The sequence below is a fragment of the Pongo pygmaeus genome, chromosome 12 (genome assembly GCF_028885625.2).
Source record: "Pongo pygmaeus isolate AG05252 chromosome 12, NHGRI_mPonPyg2-v2.0_pri, whole genome shotgun sequence".
Classification (NCBI taxonomy): Eukaryota; Metazoa; Chordata; class Mammalia; order Primates; family Hominidae; genus Pongo; species Pongo pygmaeus.
In genome coordinates this window covers 42,223,189-42,247,871 of record NC_072385.2, presented here as the reverse complement: position 1 = coordinate 42,247,871, position 24,683 = coordinate 42,223,189, and the positions used below count along the sequence as shown (strand labels likewise).

The 24,683-nt window shown below is 39.2% G+C and overlaps 1 protein-coding gene across 1 annotated transcript in view; it reads right to left on the bottom strand.

Annotated features, from left to right (window-relative positions):
• Positions 1-24,683, bottom strand: part of ACOXL (acyl-CoA oxidase like) — a 405,131-nt gene that overhangs the window by 33,849 nt on the left and 346,599 nt on the right. The gene's annotated exons all lie outside the window — the stretch shown is intronic.

The window sequence follows — 24,683 nt, the reverse complement described above, 5'->3', positions numbered from 1 at the left end:
ATTTATTAAATGCTTTGTGTTTATATTTGGACAAATGTCTCCCCCACAATCCTTCCACTTCTCATTGTGTGTGTGTGTGTGTGTGTGTGTGTGTGTATTCCTTAGATCTGTGTCCATAAGACAGTCCCTCTACTCCTACCCTGGTTTCTATAAGTATGTCTCAAATCATAACCGTTTTTTATTTTTTTGGAGAGATGGGGTCTTACCATCTTGCCCAGGCTGGTCTTGAACTCCTGGGCTCAAGTGATCCTTCCCCCTTGGCCTCCCAAAGTGCTAGGATTGCAGGTATGAGCCACCACTCCTGGCCTCAAATCACATTTTTTTTTCTGGAAGTATTGTCAGAATGACATTTCTGTTTTTATTCCTCACAAGTCCATGTGCCCCTTTGAGGTCTCTGTCTATAGAGTCTAATACCTAATATTTATCAAACACCTACTATGGGTCAGTCACTACAAGGTATTTTATATCCACCTCATTTAGTCCTCATAATAATTCCGAAAGCTAAAAGTTGTAGACCTGTGCAGGAAAGAGCTAACAGGTCTGGGCTGCTCAAATCTTGCACATACCCAAAGTTTTCAGGACTGGCCCTTTCCTGGCTCTTGGGAGAGAGACTTTTGCGCTCTTGCAGTATCTTGCCTGGTATGAGTGTGTTTGTATGCCTGGACCTTTGGGCCATGGTGCATCACTTTTACCTCTGGGGTAGTTGTGCGATATGGTCTGAGGAGCTGAGGTCAGTCATATGAATGCTACATACTTATGTGACTATTCAAAAAAAAAAAAAAAAACCCTGGACTCCAAGGTTTGGGTGATATGGTTGCCACCACCTTGCACATGTTATCACACATCATTGTTGGGAGAATTAAATGCTGTCTATAGACTCCACTGGGAGTGGACAATTGGAAGTTCGCTGATCTCTCCTGGACTTTACCCCCTGTACCTTTTCCCTTTGCTGATTTTAATCTGTATTTTTTGCTGTAATAAACTATAACTATGAATATAACAGCTTATTTGCATCCTATGAGACATTCTAGCAAATCCCTGAACCTGAGGATAGTCTTGGGGACCCCTGACACAGCCCCCTTTTTACACATGAAGAAACAGAGGCTCAAAGAAAGTTAAATGATAGAGTAAGGGTTGGAATCAATTCTTTTTTTTAATTATTATAATTTAAGTTCTGGGATACATGTGCAGAATGTGCAGGTTTGTTACATAGCTATACACGTGCCATGGTGGTTTGCTGAACCCATCAACCCATCATCTACATTAGGTATTTCTCCTAATGCTATCCCTCCCCTAACCCCAACCCCCTGACAGGCCCCAGTGTGTGATCTTCCCCTCCCTGTGTCCATGTGTTCTCATTGTTCAACTCCCACTTATGAGTGAGAGCATGTGATGTTTGGTTTTCTGTTCTTGTGTTAGTTTGGTGAGAATGATAGTTTCTAGCTTCATCCATGTCCCTGAAAAGCTCATGAACTCATCCTTTTTTATGGCTGCATAGTATTCCACGGTGTATATGTGCCACATTTTCTTTATCCAGTCTATCATTGGTGGGCATTTGGGTTGGTTCCAAGTTTTTGCTATTGTGAACAGTGCTGCAATAAACATATGTGTGCATGTGTCTTTATAGTAGCATGATTTATAATCCTTTGGGTATATACCAGTAATGGGATTGCTGGGTCAAATGGTATTTCTGGTTCTAGATCCTTGGAATCTAGAACCAGAAATCGCCACAGTGTCTTCCACAATGGTTGAACTAATTTACACTCCCACCAACAGTGTAAAAGGGTTCCTATTTCTCCACATTCTTTCCAGCATCTGTTGTTTCCTGACTTTTTAATGATTGCCATTCTAACTGGCATGAGATGGTATCTCATTGTGGTTTTGATTTGCATTTTTCTAATGACCAGTGATGATGAGCTTTTTTTCATATGTTTGTTGGTCACATAAATGTCTTCTTTTGAGAAGTGTCTATTCATATCATTCATCCAATTTTTGATGGGGTTGTTTGTTTTTTTTTCTTGTAAATTTGTTTAAGCTCTTTGTAGATTCTGGATAGTAGCCCTTTGTCAGACAGACAGGTTGCAAAAATTTTCTCCCATTCTGTAGGTTGCCTGTTCACTCTGATGATAGTTTCTTTTGCTGTGCCGAAGCTCTTTAGTTTAATTGGATCCCATTTGTCAATTTTGGCTTTTATTGGCATTGCTTTTGGTGTTTTAGTCATGAAGTCTTTGCCCATGCCTATGTCCTGAATGCTATTGCCTAGGTTGTCTTCTAGGATTTTTATGGTTTTAGGTCTTACATTTAAGTCTTTAATCCATCTTGAGTTAATTTTTGTATAAAGTGTAAGCAAGGGGTCCAGTTTCTGTTTTCTGAGGGCTAGCTACTTTTCCTAACACAATTTATTGAATATGGAATCCTTTCCCCATTGATTGTTTTTGTAAGGTTTGTCAAAGATCAGATGATTGTAGATGTGTAGCATTATTTCTGAGACCTCTGTTCTGTTCCATTGGTCTATATATCTGTTTTAGTACCAGTACCATGCTGTTTTGGTTACTGTAGGCTTGTAGTATAGTTTGAAGTCAGGTAGTGTGATGCCTCCAGCTTTGTTCCTTTTGCTTAGGATTGTCTTGGCTATACGGGCTTTTTTTTGGTTCCATATGAAATTTAAAGTAGTTTTTTTCTAATTCTGTGAAGAAAGTCAATGGTAGCTTGGCGGGGATAGCACTGAATCTATAAATTACTTCAGGCAGTATGGCCATTTTCACGATATTGATTCTTCCTATCCGGGAGCATGGAATGTTTTTCCATTTGTTTGTGTCCTCTCTTATTTCATTGAGCAGCAGCTTGTAGTTCTCCTTGAAGATGTCCTTCACATCCCTTGTAAGTTGTATTCCTAGGTATTTTATTCTCTTTGTAGCAATTTTAAATGGGAGTTCACTCATGATTTGGATCTCTGTTTGTATGTTATTGGTGTATAGGAATGTTTGTGATTTTTGCACATTGATTTTGTACCCTGAGACTTTTGCCGAAGTTGCTTATCAGCTTAAGGAGATTTTGGGCTGAGACGATGGGGTTTTCTAAATATAAAATCATGTCATCTGCAAACAGAGAGAATTTGACTTCCTCTCTTCCTATTTGAATACCCTTTATTTCTTTCTCTTGCCTGATTGCCCTGGCCAGAACTCCCAATACTATGTTGAATAGGAGTGGTGAGAGAGGGCATCCTTGTCTTGTGCTGGTTTTCAAAGGGAATGCTTCCAGCTTTTGCCTATTCAGTATGATATTGGCTGCAGGTTTGTCATAAATAGCTCTTATTATTTTGAGATACGTTCCATCGATACCTAGTTTATTGAGAGTTTTTAGCATGAAGGGGTGTTGAATTTTATTGAAGGCCTTTCTGTATCTATTGAGATAATCATGTGGTTTTTGTCATTGGTTCTGTTTATGTGATGGATTATGTTTATTGATTTGTATATGTTGAACCAGCCTTGCATCCCAGGGATGAAGCCGGCTTGATCGTGGTGAATAAGCTTTTTGATGTGCTGTTGGATTTGGTTTGCCAGTATTTTATTGAGGATGTTCACATCATTGTTCATCAGGGATATCGGCCTGAAATTTTGTTGTTGTTGTTGTTGTGTCTCTGCCAGGTTTTGGTATCAGGATGATGCTGGCCTCATAAAATGAGTTAGGGAGAGTCCCTCTTTTTCTACTATTTGGAATAGTTTCAGAAGGAATGGTACCAGCTCCTCTTTGTACCTCTGGTAGAATTTGGCTGTGAATCCATCTTGTCCTGGGCTTTTTTTGGTTGGTAGGCTATTAATTATTGCCTCAATCACACAACTACGTGGAAACTGAACAACCTGCTCCTGAATGACTATGAAATTAAGGCAGAAATAAATAAGTTCTTGAAACCAATGAGAACAAACACACAACATAGCAGAATCTCTGGGACACAGCTAAAGCAGTGGTTAGAGGGAACTTTATAGCACTAAATGCCCATAGGAGAAAGCAGGAAAGATCTAAAATTGACACCTTGACATCACAATTAAAAGAACTACAGAAGCAAGAGCAAACAAATTTAAAAGCTAGCAGAAGACAAGAAATAACTAAGATCAGAGCAAAGCTGAAGGAGATAGAGACACAAAAAATCCTTCAAAAAATCAATGAATCAAGGAGCTGGTTTTTTAAAAAGATTAACAAAATAGATTGCTAGTCAGACTAATAAAGAAGAAAAGAGAGATGAATCAAATAGACACAATAAAAAACGATAAAGGGGATATCCCCACTGATCCCACAGAAATACAAACTAACATCAGAGAATACTATAAACACCTCTATGCAAATAAACTAGAAAATCTAGAAGAAATGGATAAATTCTGGGACACATACACCCTCCCAAGACTAAACCAGGAAGAAGTTGAATCCCTGAATGGAATTAATTCTTTCAGAAATCAAAGATTTTTTTTTTTGGCCTTTCACACTGTAGTACCTCCACTTTTCAAAATTAAAAAAAAAAAAAAAGGTGACGCTTACTAAAGGTATAGGCTATGGGCTCTAGTTCTGGGTAACATAGAGGAGATGACTTCCCCCATCTCTTTCACTGAATGCAGCCACAATTTCTGGACACAGTGCATGGAGAAGCTACTTGAGGACTCTGAAAAATAAATAGTGGCAGGTAGATTAGGGAAGAAGATCAGAATTCAAAGTGCTGCAAAACTGGCAGTGAGTTTAACTCTTTCCTCATGCTGCTCATGTCCCTGGAAGCATGTGCAACAGAGTAGGATAACTAAACCTCAGCTTTCTGGCTGGAGGATGAGGAGAGGAAGCCCCAGGGAACCAGAAAGTATCAGGATGGTCATGGAGAGGCAGGACTTGGGAAAGCAGCCCCATAAAGTTGTTTACGAAATGTTGAATGCAGCCTGAGGCATTCATGCATGGATTTCATGCTAGTTAGCATACAAAAGACTTTGAACAGACACAGAAAGACAAATATTATATGTTCTCACTTATAAGTGGGAACTAAATAATGTATATACACTAGGACACAGAATATGGAATCAGTCAATGGAGACTCAGAAGGGCGAGAGGCTGGGGGGATAGATGAGAAATTACTTAATGGTACAGTGTACATTATTTGGGTGATGAATACCCTATTGAATACCCAAGGAATAACCCTAATATCCCTGAATTTACAACTATGCAATATATGCGTGTATGAACAAAATTGCACTGTACTCCATAAATTTATAAAAACTTTAAAAATAAATAAACAAATAAATGTACAGCTTTTAAAAAAAAGGGCTTGATAAGTGAACTAGTAAACAGATGAGAATTCAGATGCCAGACTGGCCTGTTAGTGGTGCATACATGGAACATAGCTAAGTAGTGCTGCAAAAGGTTTGAAGGCCAAACAGACATTGGAATCACAATCAACAGAAGGTGCACTGAAATTTGCAGCCCAAACATAACCAGGTACATTGCCTGCTAAAACAAAAACATCAACATTCTCCATAGGTTTTAAACAACATCCAGAATCTCATAACATAATATTCAAAAGGTCTAGGAAATAATCCGAGATTTTTCAGCATACGAAGGAGAAGAGAAATGTAGCCTGCATGAAAAAGGGCAATCAACAGATGCCAACAGCAAAATGACACAGATGTTAGAATTATCTGGCAAAAGCTTTAAAGTAGCCATTGTAAAAATTATCTAATGAACAATCACAAACCATCTTGAAACAAATGGTAGAATAGTAAATTTCAGTAAAGAAATAGAAAATACAGGCTAGGTGTGGTGGCTCACACCTGTAATCCCAGCATTTTGGTGGGCTGAGGTGAGCAGATCACTTGAGGTCAGGAGTTCGAGACCAGCCTGGCCAACATGGTGAAACCCGACCTCTACTTAGAATACAAAAATTAGCTAGGCATGGTGGGGGGTGCCTGCAATCCCAGCTACTTGGGAGGCTGAGGCATGAGATTGCTTGGATATGGGAGGCAGAGGTTGCAGTGAGCTGACATCGCGCCATTGCACTCCGGCCTGGGCAGCAGAGTAAGACTCTGTCTCAAAAAAAAAAAAAAAAAAAGAAAGAAAGAAATATAAAATATAAAAGAGAATCAAGTAGACATTTTAGAACTGAAAAGTAACCTGATTAAAAGAAAGATGAGCTCCAAAGCAGAACTATGGAGACAGAGGAAAGACTGAGTAAACTAGAAGATAGAATAATAGAAATTATCCTCTCTGAACAACAGAGAGAAAATAGACTGGCAAAGAAAAAGAGAGCCCCAGGGACCTGTGGGATTGTAACAAAAGGTCTAACCTTCATGTCATTGGAATCATGGAAGGAGAAGAGAAAGAAGGCAGTACTTGAAGATATAATGGCAAAAGACTCCCTACATTTGGCAAAAACCCACAAATGTGCAGGTTTCAGAAGTTTAGTGAACCCCAAACAGGATAAACACAAAGAAATTTATGCCTAGACACATCATAATCAAACATCTGGAATCTAAAAACAAAGAAAAATTCTTGAAAGCAGCTGAAGAAAAACTGATGCATTACCTCTAGGAGAAAAACAATCTGAATGATTGAATTTCTCATCAGAAATTGTAGAGACCAGAAAGATTTTTCAAGTACTGAAAGTAACAACTGTCAATCCAGAATTATATATCGAGTAAATTATTGTTCAGAAATTAGGATGAGATTTAAAAAATTACCAATGAGAAAAGAGAATTTGTTGCCAGCAAATCTGCTCTAAAAATTAATCATTAAAAGCAGTTTTTCAGGCAGAAGCAAAATGAAGGAAGGAAAAATGGAAATGGTAAATACCAATCAGGAATGAAGGAAGAGCAACAGAAAGGGTAAACAGCTGAATAAATATGATAAACTATTTCTTCTCATAATTCTTTTAAAACATGTTTAATGATTGAAACCAAATTTGAAAGCAAAATATTGTCTGATGTGGTTTCCAGGGTATGTAGATATACTGATAAGATGTGTATGACAGAAAGAGGGGAGAGGAACACTACGGTGGTAAGGTTTCTACATTCCACTTGAAGAGATAAAATATTGATTCTAAGTAAATTGTAAAGTTAAGTATATATATTGTAGTTCTTACAGCAACTACTAAACAGAAAAACACATATGCAGAGAGATATAGTTAAATTTATTTTAAATGAAATTCTAAAGAATGCTCAAGTAATTCAAAAGAAGGTATGTGTTGCAGGCTGAATGATAGCCATCCAAAGATAAGCAGATCCTAATTCCTGAAATCTGCAAATATTACTTTATAAGGGAAAAGGGCCTTTACAGGTGTAGTTAAGATTCTTAAAATGGAGAGATTATTCTGGATTATTCAAGTGGGTCCTAAATGCAATCACATGCATCTTTATAAGAGAGAGATTTCACAGACAAAAGAGGAGGAGGCAATGTGACCACGGAGAGAGAGACTGGAACGAGTTGGCCACAGTCAAGGAATGCCAGAAGCAACCAGAGCCTGAAAGACGCAAGGAATGGATTATTCTCTGAAGCCTCCAAAGGTAGTGCAATCCTGCCAACACCTTGATTTTGGATCAGTGATACCGATTGCAGACTTCTGACCTCTAAAACTATGAAAGAATAATTTTTTGCTGTTTTATGTCATCAACCTTGCAGCAGTTTGTTACAGTAGCCATAGGAAACTAACACAACATGTAAGAGGAAATGGAGGAATGAAAAGAAGAGAAAACAGAAAACAAATAAAATGACAGACCTAATCCAAACATATCAATAATCACATTAAATGTAAATAGTTCAAACATACCAATCAAGAGACAAATTTTAAAATAAATGTTTTAAAAAAACTTAAGTTGTGTACAAAAAAAAACTCCAAATATAATGATAGATGTAAAACTAAAAGGACAAAAAATATGCAAAGCAAAAACTAATCCAAATAAGCCTGCAGTATTTATATTAATATCAGACAATGTAGACTTCAGAAAAAAGAAAGCTTCCAGGAATAAAGAGGGAATTACATAATGATAAAAAGGCAAATGAAACAAGAAGATGTAATAATGCTAAATGTGAATGCACACACAATGCTTTAAAATACATTAAGCAAAAACCAGACAGAATGGAAAGGATAAGTAGACAGATCCACAGGCATAGTTGAATATGTCACTTTACTCTTTTTTTTTTAAATATCTTTTTCTTTTTTTTTTTTTTTCTTTTATTATTATTATTATTATTATTATTATACTTTAGGTTTTATGGTACATGTGCGCAATGTGCAGGTAAGTTACATATGTATACATGTGCCATACTGGTGCGCTGCACCCACCAACTCGTCAGCTAGCATTAGGTATATCTCCCAACGCTATCCCTCCCCCTTCCCCCCTCCCCCCACCCCACAACAGTCCCCAGAGTGTGATGTTCCCCTTCCTGTGTCCATGTGTTCTCATTGTTCAATTCCCACCTATGAGTGAGAATATGCGGTGTTTGGTTTTTTGTTCTTGCGATAGTTTACTGAGAATGATGATTTCCAATTTCATCCATGTCCCTACAAAGGACGTGAACTCATCATTTTTTATGGCTGCATAGTATTCCATGGTGTATATGTGCCACATTTTCTTAATCCAGTCTATCATTGTTGGACATTTGGGTTGGTTCCAAGTCTTTGCTATTGTGAATAATGCCGCAATAAACATACGTGTGCATGTGTCTTTATAGCAGCATGATTTATAGTCCTTTGGGTATATACCCAGTAATGGGATGGCTGGGTCGAATGGAATTTCTAGTTCTAGATCCCTGAGGAATCGCCACACTGACTTCCACAAGGGTTGAACTAGTTTACAGTCCCACCAACAGTGTAAAAGTGTTCCTATTTCTCCACATCCTCTCCAGCACCTGTTGTTTCCGGACTTTTTAATGATTGCCATTCTAACTGGTGTGAGATGGTATCTCATTGTGGTTTTGATTTGCATTTCTCTGATGGCCAGTGATGTTGAGCATTTTTTCATGTGTTTTTTGGCTGCATAAATGTCTTCTTTTGAGAAGTGTCTGTTCATGTCCTTCGCCCACTTTTTGATGGGGTTGTTTGTTTTTTTCTTGTAAATTTGTTGGAGTTCATTGTAGATTCTGGATATTAGCCCTTTGTCAGATGAGTAGGTTGCAAAAATTTTCTCCCATTTTGTAGGTTGCCTGTTCACTCTGATGGTAGTTTCTTTTGCTGTGCAGAAGCTCTTTAGTTTAATTAGATCCCATTTGTCAATTTTGGCTTTTGTTGCCATTGCTTTTGGTGTTTTAGACATGAAGTCCTTGCCCATGCCTATGTCCTGAATGGTAATGCCTAGGTTTTCTTCTAGGGTTTTTATGGTTTCAGGTCTAACGTTTAAGTCTTTAATCCATCTTGAATTGATTTTTGTATAAGGTGTAAGGAAGGGATCCAGTTTCAGCTTTCTACATATGGCTAGCCAGTTTTCCCAGCACCATTTATTAAATAGGGAATCCTTTCCCCATTTCTTGTTTTTGTCAGGTTTGTCAAAGATCAGATACTTGTAGATATGTGGCATTATTTCTGATGGCTCTGTTCTGTTCCATTGATCTATATCTCTGTTTTGGTACCAGTACCATGCTGTTTTGGTTACTGTAGCCTTGTAGTATAGTTTGAAGTCAGGTAGTGTGATGCCTCCAGCTTTGTTCTTTTGGCTTAGGATTGACTTGGCGATGCGGGCTCTTTTTTGGTTCCATATGAACTTTAAAGTAGTTTTTTCCAGTTCTGTGAAGAAAGTCATTGGTAGCTTGATGGGGATGGCATTGAATCTGTAAATTACCTTGGGAAGGATGGCCATTTTCATGATATTGATTCTTCCTACCCATGAGCATGGAATGTTCTTCCATTTGTTTGTATCCTCTTTTATTTCCTTGAGCAGTGGTTTGTAGTTCTCCTTGAAGAGGTCTTTCACATCCCTTGTAAGTTGGATTCCTAGGTATTTTATTCTCTTTGAAGCAATTGTGAATGGGAGTTCACTCATGATTTGGCTCTCTGTTTGTCTGTTATTGATGTATAAGAATGCTTGTGATTTTTGCACATTGATTTTGTATCCTGAGACTTTGCTGAAGTTGCTTATCAGCTTAAGGAGATTTTGGGCTGAGACAATGGGGTTTTCTAGATATACAATCATGTCATCTGCAAACAGGGACAATTTGACTTCCTCTTTTCCTAATTGAATACCCTTGATTTCCTTCTCCTGCCTAATTGCCCTGGCTAGAACTTCCAACACTATGTTGAATAGAAGTGGTGAGAGAGGGCATCCCTGTCTTGTGCCAGTTTTCAAAGGGAATGCTTCCAGTTTTTGCCCATTCAGTATGATATTGGCTGTGGGTTTGTCATAAATAGCTCTTATTATTTTGAGATACGTCCCATCAATTCCTAATTTATTGAGAGTTTTTAGCATGAAGGGTTGTTGAATTTTGTCAAAGGCCTTTTCTGCATCTATTGAGATAATCATGTGGTTTTTGTCTTTCGTTCTGTTTATATGCTGGATTACATTTATTGATTTGCGTATATTGAACCAGCCTTGCATCCCAGGGATGAAGCCCACTTGATCATGGTGGATAAGCTTTTTGATGTGCTGCTGGATTCTGTTTGCCAGTATTTTATTGAGGATTTTTGCATCAATGTTCATCAAGGATATTGGTCTAAAATTCTCTTTTTTGGTTCTGTCTCTGCCAGGCTTTGGTATCAGGATGATGCTGGCCTCATAAAATGAGTTAGGGAGGCTTCCCTCTTTTTCTATTGATTGGAATAGTTTCAGAAGGAATGGTACCAGCTCCTCCTTGTACCTCTGGTAGAATTCGGCTGTGAATCCATCTGGACCTGGACTTTTTTTGGTTGGTAAGCTATTGATTATTGCCACAATTTCAGCTCCTGTTATTGGTCTATTCAGAGATTCAACTTCTTCCTGGTTTAATCTTGGGAGAGTGTATGTGTTGAGGAATTTATCCATTTCTTCTAGATTTTCTAGTTTATTTGCATAGAGGTGTTTGTAATATTCTCTGATGGTAGTTTGTATTTCTGTGGGATCGGTGGTGATATCCCCTTTATCATTTTTTATTGCATCTATTTGATTCTTCTCTCTTTTTTTCTTTATTAATCTTGCTAGCGGTCTATCAATTTTGTTGATCCTTTCAAAAAACCAGCTCCTGGATTCATTGATTTTTTGAAGGGTTTTTTGTGTCTCTATTTCCTTCAGTTCTGCTCTGATTTTAGTTATTTCTTGCCTTCTGCTAGCTTTTGAATGTGTTTGCTCTTGCTTTTCTAGTTCTTTTAATTGTGATGTTAGGGTGTCAATTTTGGATCTTTCCTGCTTTCTCTTGTGGGCATTTAGTGCTATAAATTTCCCTCTACACACTGCTTTGAATGCATCCCAGAGATTCTGGTATGTTGTGTCTTGGTTCTCGTTGGTTTCAAAGAACATCTTTATTTCTGCCTTCATTTCGTTATGTACCCAGTAGTCATTCAGGAGCAGGTTGTTCAGTTTCCACGTAGTTGAGCGGTTTTGAGTGAGATTCTTAATCCTGAGTTCTAGCTTGATTGCACTGTGATCTGAGAGACAGTTTGTTACAATTTCTGTTCTTTTACATTTATTGAGGAGAGCTTTACTTCCAAGTATATGGTCAATTTTGGAATAGGTGAGGTGTGGTGCTGAAAAAAATGTATATTCTGTTGATTTGGGGTGGAGAGTTCTGTAGATGTCTATTAGGTCCGCTTGGTGCAGAGCTGAGTTCAATTCCTGGGTATCCTTGTTGACTTTCTGTCTCGTTGATCTGTCTAATGTTGATAGTGGGGTGTTAAAGTCTCCCATTATTAATGTGTGGGAGTCTAAGTCTCTTTGTAGGTCACTCAGGACTTGCTTTATGAATCTGGGTGCTCCTGTATTGGGTGCATATATATTTAGGATAGTTAGCTCTTCTTGTTGAATTAATCCCTTTACCATTATGTAATGGCCTTCTTTGTCTCTTTTGATCTTTGTTGGTTTAAAGTCTGTTTTATCAGAGACTAGGATTGCAACCCCTGCCTTTTTTTGTTTTCCATTTGCTTGGTAGATCTTCCTCCATCCTTTTATTTTGAGCCTATGTGTGTCTCTGCACGTGAGATGGGTTTCCTGAATACAGCACACTGATGGGTCTTGAGTCTTTATCCAGTTTGCCAGTCTGTGTCTTTTAATTGGAGCATTTAGTCCATTTACATTTAAAGTTAATATTGTTATGTGTGAATTTGATCCTGTCATTATGATGTTAGCTGGATATTTTGCTCGTTAGTTGATGCAGTCTCTTCCTAGTCTCGATGTTCTTTACATTTCGGTATGATTTTGCAGTGGCTGGTACCGGTTGTGCCTTTCCATGTTTAGCGCTTCCTTCAGGAGCTCTTTTAGGGCAGGCCTGGTGGTGACAAAATCTCTCAGCATTTGCTTGTCTGTAAAGTATTTTATTTCTCCTTCACTTATGAAGCTTAGTTTGGCAGGATATGAAATTCTGGGTTGAAAATTCTTTTCTTTAAGAATGTTGAATATTGGCCCCCACTCTCTTCTGGCTTGTAGGGTTTCTGCCGAGAGATCCGCTGTTAGTCTGATGGGCTTCCCTTTGATGGTAACCCGACCTTTCTCTCTGGCTGCCCTTAACATTTTTTCCTTCATTTCAACTTTGGTGAATCTGACAATTATGTGTCTTGGAGTTGCTCTTCTCGAGGAGTATCTTTGTGGCGTTCTCTGTATTTCCTGAATCTGAATGTTGGCCTGCCTTGCTAGATTGGGGAAGTTCTCCTGGATAATATCCTGCAGAGTGTTTTCCAACTTGTTTCCATTCTCCCCGTCACTTTCAGGTACACCAATCAGACGTAGATTTGGTCTTTTCACATAGTCCCACATTTCTTGGAGGCTTTGCTCGTTTCTTTTTATTCTTTTTTCTCTAAACTTCCCTTCTCGCTTCATTTCATTCATTTCATCTTCCAGGGCTGATACCCTTTCTTCCATTTGATCGCATCGGCTCCTGAGGCTTCTGCATTCTTCACGTAGTTCTCGAGCCTTGGTTTTCAGCTCCATCAGCTCCTTTAAGCACTTCTCTGTATTGGTTATTCTAGTTATACATTCTTCTAAATTTTTTTCAAAGTTTTCAACTTCTTTGCCTTTGGTTTGAATATCCTCCCGTAGCTCGGAGTAATTTGATCGTCTGAAGCCTTCTTCTCTCAGCTCGTCAAAGTCATTCTCCGTCCAGCTTTGTTCCGTTGCTGGTGAGGAACTGCGTTCCTTTGGAGGAGGAGAGGTACTCTGGTTTTTAGAGTTTCCAGTTTTTCTGCTCTGTTTTTTCCCCATCTTTGTGGTTTTATCTACTTTTGGTCTTTGATGATGGTGATGTACTGATGGGTTTTTGGTGTGGATGTCCTTTCTGTTAGCTTTCCTTCTAACAGACAGAACCCTCAGCTGCAGGTCTGTTGGAGTACCTGGCCGGCCGTGTGAGGTGTCAGTCTGCCCCTGCTGGGGGGTGCCTCCCAGTTAGGCTGCTCGGGGGTCGGGGTCAGGGACCCACTTGAGGAGGCAGTCAGCCCGTTCTCAGATCTCCAGCTGCGTGCTGGGAGAACCACTGCTCTCCTCAAAGCTTTCAGACAGGGACATTTAAGTCTGCAGAGGTTACTGCTGTCTTTTTGTTTGTCTGTGTCCTGCCCCCAGAGGTGGAGCCTACAGAGGCAGGCAGGCCTCCTTGAGCTGTGGTGGGCTCCACCCAGTTCAAGCTTCCAGGCTGCTTTGTTTACCTAAGCGAGCCTGGGCAATGGCGGGCGCCCCTCCCCCAGCCTCGCTGCCGACTTGCTGTTTGATCTCAGACTGCTGTGCTAGCAATCAGCGAGACTCCGTGGGCGTAGGACCCTCTGAGCCAGGTGCGGGCTATACTCTCCTGGGGCACCGTTTCCTAAGCCCATCGGAAAAGCACAGTATTCGGGTGGGAGTGGCCCGATTTTCCAGGTGCAGTCTGTCACCCCTGGAAGGGGAACTCCCTGACCCCTTGCGCTTCCCGAGTGAGGCAATGCCTCGCGCCTGCTTCGGCTGGCGCACGGTGCACTCACCCACTGACCTGCGCCCACTGTCTGGCACTCCCTAGTGAGATGAACACGGTACCTCAGATGGAAATGCAGAAATCACCCGTCTTCTGCGTCGCTCGCGCTGGGAGCCGTATACCGGAGCTGTTCCTATTCGGCCATCTTGGCTCCTCCCCCAAATATCTTTTTCTTTCTAGAGATTTTATTTTATTTTATTTTATTATACTTTAAGTTTTAGGGTACATGTGCACAATGTGCAGGTTAGTTACATATGTATACATGTGCCATGCTGGTGTGCTGCACCCATTAACTCATCATTTAGCATTAGGTATATCTCCTAAAGCTATCCCTCCCCACTCCCCCCACCCCACAACAGTCCCCAGAGTGTGATGTTCCCCTTCCTGTGTCCATGTGTTCTCATTGTTCAATTCCCACCTATGAGTGAGAATATGCGGTGTTTGGTTTTTTGTTCTTGCGATAGTTTACTGAGAATGATGATTTCCAATTTCATCCATGTCCCTACAAAGGACGTGAACTCATCATTTTTTATGGCTGCATAGTATTCCATGGTGTATATGTGCCACATTTTCTTAATCCAGTCTATCATTGTTGGACATTTGGGTTGGTTCCAAGTCTTTGCTATTGTGAATATTCACTTTACTCTTTCAGTAATAGATAGAACTGAGATTATCAGCTGATAGACAGAATGCTGAATGACAGAAGATTAGCAAGGATACAAAGAACGGAAGAACATTATCAACCAACTAGATCTTGATGTTATAACATTCTACTCAACAACAGCAAATACACATTTTTATAAGGACAAATGAAATATCCACCAAGATAGACCATATCCTGGGTAACGAGACAAATTTTGACAATTAAAAAAATCTAAACATAAATTAGACATAGTATCTTCTCTGATTATAATAGAAATAAATTTGAGATGAATAACATAAAGATAACAGGACAAATTCTAGACACTTAAAAATTAGACCCCACACTTCTATATATAATTCTATATATAATTCATGGGTCAAGGAGGAAGTCTCAAGGGAAATTAGAAGTGGAGAACAATGAAAATGCAACATATAAGTTGTTGTGGGGTGCAGGAAAAGTAGTGCTCAGAGGCAAAGTTATAGCATAAATGGTTACAAGAGAAAAGAAGAAAAGTCTAAAATCAATAATCTAAGTATACTTCAAGAAACTAGAAAAACAAGAGTAAAATAAACCCAAAGCAACTGGAAGAAAATAAATAATAAATATAAAAACAGAAAGCAATAAAAATATAAATATGATAGATAAAAAATGTAAAAGTAAAGGTTGTTCTTCAAAAAGATAATTGATAAAGTTCTAACAAATTTACAAAGATAAAAATAGAAAGACACAAATTACTAAAATCAAAAATGAAAGAGGGGAAAGCAGTACAGCCTCACCGAAATCAAAAGGATAAAATAAAACACTATGAACAACTTTACACACATAATTTGATAACAGCTGAAATGAAGGAATTCCTTGAATATTTCATGTTACCAAGAATCATACGAAATGAAATACATAAGAAGAATCATCTTATTAAAGTTTAAGAAAATGTAATTTATAGTTAAAAGATTGTAAAAAAAAGAAATCTCTAGGCCTTGATGGTTTCATTGGTGAATTCTACCCAATATTTACATAAAAAATAACACTGATTCTACACAATCTCTTCCAGGAAACAGAAGAGGAGGGAACCCTTCCCAACTCATTTTATGAGGCCAGTGTTACTATGATACCAAAACTAGACAAAGATTGTACAGGAAGAAAAAAAACTACAGACCAAGATTTCTCAGGAACATAGATGCAAAAATCCCCTACAATATATGGAATGCAGCAATATATAAAAAGAATAATACATCATGACCAAGTAGACTTTATCCTAGGAATGCAAGGCCAGTTGCATACTCAAAACTAAACCATTAGATGGGTCACGCTTGTAGTCCCAGCACTTTGGGAGGCCAAGGTGAGTGGATCACTTGAACCCAGGAGTTTGAGACAAGCTGGGACAACATGGTGAAATCCTGTCTCTAAAAAAAAAATAGAAATTAGCAAAGCATGGTGGCACACGCCCATAGTCCCAGGTACTTGAGAGGCTGAGGTGGAAGAATGACTTGAGCCCAGGAGGTCAAGGCTGCAGTGAGCTGTGATGGCACCACTGCACTCCAGCATGGGAGACAGTATGAGACCTGGTTTCCAAAAATATCAAAAGACATTGTTATTTATCATATTAACAACCTAAAAAAGAAAAAAAACCATAATCATATCAATTGATGCAGAAAAAGCATTTGGCAAAATTTAACATTAATTCCTGATTTAAAAAAAATCTCTTAGGAAGCTAGGAATAGAAGAGAACTGTCTTATCCTGATTAAGGACAATTACAAGAGAAAAACACACATACACACAAAAAAACCCTGTAGAGAATATTATATCTAGTGGCAAAAGGCTGAATACTTTCTGCCTAAGATCTGGAACAAAGTAAGGATGCCAATTCTCATCACTCTTATTCATCACATACTGAAAATCCTAGCCAATGCAACAAGGCAAGAAAAAGAAAACAAAGCCATGGAAATTGGAAAGGAAACAATAAAACTGTTGCTATTCACAGACAACATGCTTGCTTACATAGAAAAAAAAAACCACACAGTAAATGTCCCCTGACATGCCCTAAATCCTCTAGAACTAATAGTGAGCTTAGCAAGGTCACAGGATACAAGGTCAACACATTAAAACATTGATTATATTTCTAAATACTAGCAACATACAACTAGAAAGCAAAACTTAAAACAACATACCTTTTTACCACAGCTTCCCCCAAAATGAAATATTTAGTTATAAATCTACAAAAACATGTACATCACCCTTATGCTGGAAATAAAAAATTTGGATTAAAGAAATCAAAGAGGAACTAATAAAATGGATTAGAAGAGTCAACATAGTACATTTGTTAATTCTTCCCAAACTGATCCATAGATTTTTCATAATTCCAATCAAAATCACAGATGAATTTTCTGTAGAGACAAAATGATTCTAAAATTTGCATGTAAAAGAAACTAGAATCACTAAAATAATTTGCCAAAGATGAATAAAGTCAGAGGAATTATCTTATTTGATTTTAAGGCTTAGTATAAAGTTATACTAATCAAGATAGTGTGGTCGAGAAATATACACGTAGGTCAATGGGAACAAAATAGAAAAATCCAGCAATAATTCTACACAAATATGTCCAAATATTTTTTCACAAAGATGCAAAAGGAATTCAATGAAGAAAGGATAGTATTTTCAACAGATATCACAATAGTCAATTTGATATCACAATAGTCAAAAGATAAATATATCTTGACCTAAACTTCACAAATCAGGTCAAAATGAATTATAAATCTAAATGTAAAACATAAAACTCTTAAGCTTTTAGAAAAATAATGAGATAAAACCTTCATGACTTGAGGTTTAACAAAGAGTTCTTAGGTTTGGCATCAAAAGCATAACTCATGAAAGAGAAAAATGGATAAATTGGATTTCATCAAAATAAACTTTTCTCTGCAAAAGGCACTAATAAGGAAATGAAAATACATACTATAGAATGGGAGAAAATATTTGCAAAAGTCACATATCCAAAAGAGAATTTGTATTTAGAATCTATAAATAACTCTCAAAGCTCAACAGCAGGAAAACAAATTATCCAATTAAAAATGGGAAAATGATTTTATCAGTTTCGCTAAAGAGGATACATATGGCAAACAAGCACATCGAAAGATTTTCAACAGCATCAGCTACTGGGGAGATGCAAACTAAAACCACGGTAAGATGCCTCTATATATCTATTGGAATAGGCAAAATAAAAAATACACAATACTGAGTGTCGGCTAAGATGCTGAGTAACTGGATCTCTCATACATTAGGAACAAAAAGTTTCTTCTAAAGTTATATGCTTGCCATATAATCTAGTAAATTTATTCCTGGGTATTTAACCAAGAGCAGTGGTTCTCAGGTGTGGATGATATTTGCATTTGTCAATGTCTGCAGACATTTTGGTTGCCACGATTGGTAGAGTTCTACTGGCATCAGTGGGGGCCAGGGATATACTAAACATTCTACAATGCACACGTCAGTTCCCTCACAACAAAGTATCTGGCTCCAGATGTCAAGGTTGGTAGTGCCAATGTTGAGGTAAGAAACTTGGTCCTTGAGAAATGAAGATTTATGTTCACATAATAATCTGTACATGAATACTTATAGCAGCTCTACTCACAATTATCAAAAACTGGACACAACCCAAATGTCCTTCAAAGGGTGAATGGAAAAACAAACTCTGCTAATCCACACAACGGACCAGTACTCAGCAATGAAAATGATTCACTGTTGATGAATGCAACCACTTGGCTGAATCTCAAAGACATCATGCTGAGTGAATGAAGTCCATATCAAAAGTTTACAGATTGTATGATGACATTTATACGGAATTTTGTCAAAATGACAAAATTATAGTGATGAAGAATAATAGATCATTGGTTACCAGGGGCTGCTGGAAGAGCAAGAGAACAATTATGGAGCCATAGCATAAAGGATTATTTTAGGATGGTTAAATTATTCTGGTTACATATACATATATTTCATGTGTCATCTTCTTCTTTCTGGGCTCCCTCTTCTTTGCTATGGCAAATTCCAGGCTGAAATGGCTGCATTCTCTAAGTGTCTATGTGCTGAAACCTTGTCCAAGGATCTCCCTGTTCTTTCATTGAAAGTTACTCCTTCCCTTCCTGAGTTCCCACAGCTGTTTGTTTTCCTGTCTGTTACACATTCTGCCTGTTGGTGTAATTATTAGGCCATGTGACTTTCTCCCTGACCACAACACGATCACAAAGGCAGGAACTGTGGCTCATGTATCTTGGAGTTCCCCACAGGGCCTAGCCTGGCATCAGGGCTCAGTGTACATTTGTGGAACTGAAAGCCTTGGTTCCCAGGAGCTCAAGCCCACTGGGACCAACAACAGAACGAAGGGAGGTTGCCTACAATTTATGACAAGCAGGCAGCCCATCTCCATGGCCTGAGCTGCATAATAAGCAGGAAGACGAAGCAAAAGGGTTGGCCCTCCAGTGTCAGAGAAGATGAACAAAGCTTATTAATGCATGGTAATACCAGCGTGATATCAGAACAGCTTCCCCCAGCAACAACCCAGTTCTCTCACTGTGATGAAGTGCTCTGCCTTCTGCCTCAGACTTTAGCCACTTGGGATCTGCATTTATTGCCTTGCAAAATTGATGGGCAGTGGCACAATCTCCTAGTTTAAGGAATTTCTGTTAGCATTAGCAAAAAGCAATGGCTTTGCAATTTCTAAGGGCATTCCTTGCAATAGGAAAGTGAATAAAAATTGGGCCAGACTGTAACAATGACTATCTCTAATCCCTGTGGCTCCTCTGCTCAGTCTCCTCCATGTCATCAGCAGCAGGTGTGAGCTCAGGTCTCCCAAGGTGGGGAAGTCTTATTTATACTTAACCTGAATGGGGCAAGAGGGGGGGATGTTCATCTTAGTGGGTCTTTTTCTTTGATCCCCTGAGGAGGTTATTCAAGGTCAGAGTCTCTTTTCCTTCCAAACTGCTTGGAGATGTTTCCCAATTTTTAAAATCCAACCTGCTCAATAGTCTTGTGTCTTAAAAATTATGCTTCTTTAGAAAGGTGACAGGCAGTGGCAGCTGGATCTTTCTGGTAGCCAAGTGCTCTGGGGAGAGGAGGGTTGAGAATGAATCTGAGCTTTTCCTTCTAAGTCTTTGGATTTTGAGTAGCCAAAGATGGCTCTCTTCACCACCACGTTCTGGAGCAGAGGTGACTGTTTCTCTTCCTGCGGTTGGGGAGCTGAGTATCACAGTTAGGCAATGGTGGGCCACGCGCTGGTGAAATGGATCTAACACATAGGCCACAAGGGAAAGCAGGAACAGGCCACAGACAGTCAGACCCAAGGCACATGCTATTTTCTGCCTTACTGAAAAGATGAAACATAGCTGTATCCTGGCCTCTTCAAGTGGCAGGAAATGAAAAGTACAGAAAACCCATCTACAAGAAATAAAATCAACAAGCACAAAGGGAGACAGAGGAAAGCTCTGGAGAAGGTAAGCAAAGACATCTTTTTTTTTTAACTTTTATTTTAGGATCATGGGTACAGGTGCAGGTTTGTAATATAAGTAAACTTGTGTCACAGGGGTTTGTTGTAAAGATTATTTCATCACCCAGGTACTAAGCTTAGTATCCAGTAGTTACTTTTTCTGTTCCTCTCCCTCCTCCTAGCCTCCACTTTCAGGTAGGCTCCAGTGTCTGTTGTTCCCCTCTATGTGTCCATGTGTTCTCATCATTTAGCTCCTACTTATAAGTGAGAGCATGTGGTACTTGGTTTTCTGTTCTGGTATTTGCATTAGTTTGTTAAGGATAATGGTCTCCAGCTCCATCCATGTTCCCGCAAAAGACAGGAGCTCATTCCTTTTTGTGGCTGTATAGTATACCATGGTGTATATGGACCACATTTTCTTTATCCAGTCTACCGTCAATGGGCATCTAGGTTGGTTGACTCCATGTCCTTGCTATCGTGACTAGCGCTGCAATAAACATTTACGTGCATGTGCCTTTATGGTAGAATGATTTATATTCCTCTGTGTATATACCTAGTAATGGGTTTGCTGGGTCAAACAGTAGTTCTGTTTTTTAGCTCAAAGACATCTTTTTACTGGCATGCTGAATACACTTGGACAGAGAGGGGACTGGAGCCCTGCTGCTTCTGAGCCCTGAGGGCAGGCCAACGGACATGCTTCTTCTTTTATTTGGGGGGCCACAGGGCTGGCTGCAGCACCTGTGGGTTATCATGCTTTGGCAAACCCACTTTCCCCCTTGTGGTGTTGCAGTGCCTTTACCATGTCCAACGGGAAGGAGCAAATTCAAAAAGCACAGCTTTGCAAGCAGAGACAAGGTTATTCCCTTTGGGGATCCTACATAACCTACTGTGTAGACTGGCTCAGAATCATACCTACCTCTTCTGCATGCAGAGAGGTGATTCATGGAAGAGCATATGGCCAGGCTCTTCTCCCTGACTTTTTTTAAAATCCAAAATTGGGTTGATTTCAACTCAACTTACTGTCACCCCCAATTCCCCATCTGTCCTTGACTTTGGACTTAGAGTCTTTACTTCGAAGGTTAAAAGCTGTGTGTTATGGACTGAATTGTGTCCCTCCCAAATTCTTATGTTTAAGTCCCAACCCCCAGTGGTGTTTGAGGATAAGATTTTTAAAGAGATAATTAAGTAAAAATGAGGCTGTTAGGATGAGGCCCTAATCCAATATAACTGATGTCCTTATAAGAAGAGGGAGGCCAGGTGTGGTGGCCCATGCCTGTAATCCCAGCACTTTGGGAGGCTGAGGCAGGAAGATCACCTGAGGTCAGGAGTTCAAGACCAGCCTGGCCAACATGGTGAAACCCCATCTCCACTAAAAATACAAAAGTTAGCTAGATGTGATGGCGCATACCTGTAATCCCAGCTACTCGGGAGGCTGAGGCATGAGAATCACTTGAACTTGGGAGGCGGAGTTTGCAGTGAGTCAAGATCCCGCCACTGCAATCCAGCCTGGGCAGCAGACAGAGACTGTCTCAAATAAAAAAAAAAAAAAGAAAAAGAAAAAAGAAAAAAAAGAGGGAGACACACCAAGGACGTGCACGCACGGAGAAGGCCAGGACATAGCGAGAAGACGGCCATCTGCCATATTTTGTTATAGCAACCTAGCAAACAAATACACCATAGGGAGCACATTAGAATTCAGGAAGCAATGACCATGGAACATTTTCATTCCAGTGATCCACTTGTATTTCAGGAAAATTCAGATGAAATCTTTGTCCCTCAAGCCACAGCCATTTACACACGTATGTATGTATGTATTCATCCACCATTCTATCCATCCTTGCTAATTTTTCCTATGTCACCAAATATGACAGCGGTGAGAGAAGGAAGGCCAGAATGAGCTGAGAAGAATCCTCTAAATCCTATGGGAAAACACAGAGGAAGCCTGCATTAGTGGTGTTGAGGTCAAAAAGAGGCTTCAAGGATTTATAGGTGAAAGAAACCCATCAGTGACCATCTGAATTAATTGTTGGGCAAGACTCCCTAGAGGCAGAACTGGAAAAACCTGTTGAGTGTAGCCCACCCAGTAATAACTTGAAAAGCTTACTCCTATCCTCTGCAGCTGGACCGCAGGCCACAGAGCCTTGGGGGCCATGTGGATGCAGGTCAGAGCCTTCTCTGCATCTAAGAACCAGCCACTTCAGGCTTATCCTGAACCTCTGCAGAGCGCTTAAGAGGATTCATTGATGGGCACCTTTGGGTGCTGAAATTTCAAGGCTCACCTGGGTTTCCTTTATACCTGTGTATCTAAGAACATTCAGCTAAATCTTGCTGACCTCTTCACCACAGCATATAAGGCCTTCTGTGACCCGGCCCCAGCCTCAGCCCCACCATACCCCCAGGTCACTCCCTCTGCTCCAGTCATAGAAAACCATGTGGGGAGCTCCAGCACACACACCGTTTCTTCACTTAATGACTGCTGCACATGCTGTCCCTCAGCCTCCAACACCTTTTTTCTCCTGCTTCCAACTCATCCTTTGAGATTCTGATCCATAGATGCCCTGGGAAGCTATCCCGGATGGCCTGGGAGGACAGCCCCCATCCGCCTCCTCTCAGTTTTCACTGTATAGGGCGCGGGTGGGGAGCCAAGAGCAGCTTCCATTTCTGGGGTATTTTTTAGGTGTCAGGCCCTGGGGACCCCATGATTTTTTATTCTCCCAACAGTCCAAGAGAGGGGCACAGGGCAGCATCATGGCACACAGGCTTCTCCCTCTCCCACCTCCATCTGGCCCCTGTACACTGAGCTCTTATGACACTGAGGGCTTCTTTATCTTCCCCGCACTCCCAATTCACAGAGAGCTCCCTGAAAGCAGGGCCATCTCCCCCTCCCCTGGACTTCCCAGGGCCCTGGCATATAACAGAGGCTCAATAAATATTTGTCGAATGCACTGTTCTTTGATACTTTGGTTTGTTACTTTGATTCCATTGTTATGAAACTTTTAGATTTTCCATTTTTTCCAGCAACTTACATTTTCCTAAAGCAACCACCCGTTGCACCCAACATTTGAATTTTGGTTGTAAATAATGCGACAGAATACTCTTCCATATTACTTATTAGTCTCTAGGTACCTGTATTTATCTCCACTTTTTTGTTTCTACTTCAGAGTATATATGTTCTCTCACCTTCTTCTCCTGAGTGAGTCAGTGATTTCTCCAGTTCATTATCTGCCCATTTATTTTCCAGAGAATTAGCTTGACTTTAAAAAAATCCAACCTATTGTTTTCTAATGTATTTATCTTTTTCATATTTATTTTTTTCACAGCACTTATAAAAATGCAGCTTAAATTGGATACTTGATTTATCCTTTCTCAAAGTTTAAAGGTATGTTTTATTTTCTGCTTGGTTTACATTTCCATTATCATTATTTCTTAGCTATTTAGAATTTTATATTTTAATTTTTTCTTTGATCAAATATGAGTTTTAAAAGACTGTCGAATTTGTAAGTGACTAAGGTGGGGTTTTTTGGTTCTACTTTATTATTTCTAGTGTTATCTCATTGATGCAAAGGATGCCACTCAAGCTATCTTTACTTTGTGGAATTTACTGAGGTTTTCATTATAGATTAATATATGATCCATTTTTGTAAGTTTTATGAGACTCTGTAAAGAAGATGCAGTTATCTATTGTCGGGATCCAAATTCAATATATGTCTCTTACTCAACTTTATTCTTATCATTCAAAGTGTTTTCATGGCTTGGTGAGAGATGAGTTAAAATTCTCATAGAACTATGCAGTTTCTGGGATTTCTCCTGGATTTTCCTATAGTTGTGTCTTGTTTTATGTATAATTGTATTATTTCATATCATGCATAAAATGTATGAGAGTTAAATCCCCACTAGAGACTATGACTTATACTATTGTGTCTTTTCTCATTCAATAGTTTGTATTGTCTTGAATTCAACCCTGGCTCAGTATTTAATATAATAACCCTGATTTTGTTATTATTATTATTTACTTGATCATTCTTTGCTCCTTTGAACTTTTCTGAACCACTTTGTTTTCAGTGCATTTTTAAGCTTTTTTATGTAATTAAATGAATTTTTCTATTTCAAGATAATTGTAGATTTACATGCAATTGTCAGAAATTATACAGAGATATGTTGGGTACCTTTTACCCAGTTTCGCCCAGTGGTAACATCTTAAAAAACTATAGTACAACGTCACAACCAGCATATAGATATTGATACAATGAGATCCAGAACATCTCCATCACCACACAGGTCCCTTATGTTGCCCTTTTACAGCCACACCTACTTCCTTCCTCTTTCTGCAAACATCTCCCCATCCTTACCACTGGCAGCCACTAATCTGTTATCTCTCTACATAATTTTGTCATGTCAAGACTGATATATCAACGGAATCATGGTATGTAACCTTTTGGTATTTTTTTCTTCCACTCAGCAAAATTTTTTGGTGATTCCCCATGTGA